The sequence below is a fragment of the Stegastes partitus genome, unplaced genomic scaffold, assembly GCF_000690725.1.
Source record: "Stegastes partitus isolate 25-593 unplaced genomic scaffold, Stegastes_partitus-1.0.2 Scaffold1187, whole genome shotgun sequence".
Classification (NCBI taxonomy): domain Eukaryota; kingdom Metazoa; phylum Chordata; class Actinopteri; family Pomacentridae; genus Stegastes; species Stegastes partitus.
This window is the reverse complement of record NW_007578918.1, coordinates 15,255-19,328: the sequence shown is the minus strand read 5'-3', so window position 1 is coordinate 19,328 and position 4,074 is coordinate 15,255. Positions and strand designations below refer to the sequence as shown.

At 40.4% G+C, this 4,074-nt stretch overlaps 1 pseudogene; it reads left to right on the top strand.

The window, feature by feature from the left end:
- Positions 1-4,074, top strand: part of LOC103368673 (transcriptional enhancer factor TEF-1-like) — a 75,464-nt pseudogene that overhangs the window by 60,681 nt on the left and 10,709 nt on the right.

The following is a 4,074-nucleotide window of genomic DNA, read 5'->3' as shown; positions in this document are numbered from 1 at the left end:
CAGAACGTTTGACCCAAGTCATAGAGTTTAAAGGCAACGCTAGCAGATACTGAGGAGATGGATGGAAACTTCTGGCGTTTAGCAAATAGAGATAATGTTGGTGATCCTGACTGAGCTGAAACAGGAAACGTTTAGTCGGTGAGAATAAAAAGGTTTTACGTCTTCTTAGACAGTGTCTGTAAACTTCTGGTTTGATGGCACAAGAACCTCCTTTCTGATCAATGAAGTTCTGCCTCAACTTATCTCATTTGCTAAATTCTTCAACTTTTACTATAAAATGATTTAATTGTTAATATATGTGTTTTTTTTTGCACAATTTCTTCCGTGGAAAGCACTAAAAACTAATTTAATTTCACTTTATTGTGGCAGAAATCTCAGAATTTATTGTCTGACCCGGTTGCAGATCTGCACTGATGAACAGAGGAGGTTTAGAGGTCATTTAGCTGCTTCATCTGGTAAAAAAAATTCAGGTTTTGACTCTTTAATTTCTCGTTAGTGTTATCGGTGTGGACCAGCAGAGGGCGCCTCAGAGCCGATTCCCACTTTAATCCACACTAAATTCTTTTTTTTTTCTTTTTGCTGCGTGTTCTGCAGGCGGACCTGAACTACAACGTGCAGGACGACCCGGCCGCCTTCTACGGAGTCAGCAGCCAGTACGAGAGCTCGGAGAACATGACCATCACCTGCTCCACCAAGGTGTGCTCCTTCGGCAAGCAGGTGGTGGAGAAGGTGGAGGTAAGGACGTCTAGCGGAGATGAAGCTCGAAAAGGAGAGATTTGACCTGATGAAAGGCCGATCAGCTGGTTCTTAGATCAAATTATTGAGGCTAAAGTCAGATTTTTTCGTATTTAAAGGAGCAGTTTGGTTTGTAGTCGGACTCAATGACGTATTTATAGAAAATCAGCGTGTTAACTACAACCTGGAGACGATTAAATAGCTGATTAAAAAAAGGTTTAAGCAGCAGAGGAATAAAAAGCCGCCACATGTTGATCTTTTATATCCAATGACCAGAGTTCTACCTTCAGACTGTGAACGTTCCAGAGGTCCAGGTCCTTCAAGTCCACAGAGGAGGGTCCAGATTGATCACTTTAATGGACTTTTTCCATCATTTCTGAGCCTCAGAACTTCATCAGTACAGCAGATAGACACATGACATTTAGGAGGAAGAACACATCTGNTTCTGGATCATTTTGAGTTCTTCTGGATAAAATTTAAGTAATTTTGGGCCCATTTTTAGTAATGTTTGACAATTTAATTTGTTTAGGACATTTTTATGTCATTTTTGGACACACATCAGGTTCTGCTGATGTTAGAGCCTCAACAGTTGGTGAAATGTGACCAGAGACTGGATTCTAGTAGAACCATGGATCCATCCATAGATAAAACTTTATGGATCAGTACCTTTTTTCCCCATTGTCAAGGACCAAGAATTCAAATTGTGTCCTCTGCTGGATCCATTCAGTGGTTCTGATCTGATATAAACCATCCTGTCTGAGTCCTCACCACATCTCATGTCTGCTGGGGTTTTATTTCTGGAGATATTGAACCTTTAAAGTGGCTTCACAGGTTTTTTTTTTTCCTTTTTTAGTGTGAAAATGCAAAAAAAAAAAATTCCAGGAAAATCTCAAACTAGGGCTAAAACATGTAGTTTTGGTTTCAGAATAGGACATAAATGAACTCAGACTGACACTTGGAGGCTTTCAAACGGGGTGAATAAGGACAGAGCTCGTTTCTTTATCAGCAGAAAGGGATTTCGGAGGCCTTCTGTCACTCTGCTCTCTGCATTTTTAACGAAGGCAGCCGCCGGTTATGAAAGCAGAACAGCAGCTTTTGTGATGTGAGCTTTTTATTTTTCATTGTCGTCCTTTCTGCTGCTGCAGCTTCGACCTCTGCCTGCTTTTGTCCGCTGATCCGGCAGCGACACGCCGTGAGCCGAGGTTAAACTCTGGGTTTTCTATTCCAGGCTACGAGCCGCCGGCCGCGGCCCAGACGCACCGCGAGCCGGCCTGGCAGGGCCGCTCCATCGGCACCACCAAGCTCCGGCTGGTGGAGTTCTCGTCCTTCCTGGAGACGCAGCGGGAGCAGGAGGCGGTGAGTTGACGGGCGGACGACGGGTCAGGAGCGGCTCGGTAAAGCTCTATCCGAGCCCGTCCATCCGTCATCCTGCCACGGCCGCCGCTCGCCGTCATCAGTCCGCCTCCAGACAGAACACATTCGTCTTCTGTTTGGACGAGAGAGAAAAACAAAAAACCTCCTGAGCAGCGACTTTGAAGCAGCTTCACACGGCTGTAAATAAACCAGATTTATGGTCTGATGAAGGAGGAGGAGGAGGAGGAGGAGTGGATCAGCTCATTATGATGAAGAGTCTGAACTACGAGCAGCACGTCTGGATGGTTCCACAGAAGGAACAATAACATAAGAACAACGTCTTTATCCCAGTAGAAGAATGTGCTGATACTTTACAGACAAGGTTTTATTAAATTACAGACAATAACTAGTAATTTAATAAATCTTTATTTTTACAGATTAGTTATTTTACAGTGTGTGTGACCATAAAACTTCACTTTAAGTGTATTTAAATCAGCAAAAATATGTATTTTTACTCATATTTGCTGTTATTTATAAGAAAAAATTCTGTATTTCAAGTTTTTAAAAAGAGTAAATGAAGGAAAAATGTTTGTTAAATCACAGGTAATTAATTGATTTACACGTTAATAATGTCCACACTGAAAATGTTTAATCTTATAAAAAGTAGTTTGTTCTCTTACCATGTGTATGTAAATGGACACTGTTGTACTGGATATAAATCAGATAAAGTGTTCTGTCTATAGATGTTTGATGTTATTTATAAGAACAATTCTGTAATTTAAGGATTTTTTAAAAAGTAAATAATTAAAAAAAAACCCCACACATCTCTGTTTTGTTAAATTACAGAGAAGAACTAGTAAAATCTCAAAAATAATTTAGCCCTTAATAATGTCCACGTTGAAAATATTTTAGTATATAAATACACTGTAAATGTGCTGGATATAAATCAGATAAAGTGTTCTGTCTATAGATGTTTGNTGATGATGATGATGATAATGGCTGCCAAAACGCTGCTCTTGACCTCCGCCTCCTGTCCTGTGTGCTCTGCAGCATCAAGCCCTTCTCCCAGCAGGCCTACTCGGTGCAGACGGCAGGAACCACCACCATCTCAGGTGAGACGCTCCACGCCTCCTTTGTCTGCTTTCTGTGGAGCCCCGTGATGCTGCCGCCTCCCTGCGGGGAGGTTCCGGGTCGGTCCGGCGCCTCCTTTGTGCCGTCAGGAGGTGAAAGGAGGAGAAAGGTGTCAGCCTGACTTCACGTCGTCTGCAATAGAAGGTTTCACAGAATCTGCTCTGAAACACTCTGAAAACTAAACATTAGAGCAGGTTTGTTAAAGAAACGCCACGTGGATGAACTCTGGAAGCAGCTCAGGGTCAGCTTTAGGTCTTTTAGGACACATTCTGAGTCATTTTGGGCAAATTTGAGACTAATTTGAATAGTTTTGGACCATTTTAGAAAAAGATTAAACGACTCCAGCAAAAGAGAAATGATTAATTATGAGTTACTGAAAATGGAGAAAGTGTAAAAACATCCAAACGACGGTGGTGTTGACCAATAAGGAGCCACGATGGTTCATCTGGAGGGTTTTGGGTCATTTTGGACAAATTTCAGTCGTTTTTTAGGATGAATTTATGTCGTTTTCTGACTAATGTTGGACATTTTTTAATTATCCATCCAGTTAATTTAAACCATTTTGAGTCATATTTTTGGATGAGTTTTGGGCATTTTTGACGAATTTTTTGAGGATTTTTAATCATTTTGGACCTGAAACTGGAAACGAACCCCGATTTGTTAATTTACTACTTTTTTCTATTTTTTTTAGGGCCAATAATTGTTCGTTATTATTAATATGTTTGATTTTAGGTCATTCGAGAAACATTTTAAGTCATTTTGGGCCAATTTTAAACAAATTTAAAATATTTTTTGACAATTTTAAGTCACTTTTAGATTAACTTTAGACAATTATTTATTTATTTTTAAATCATT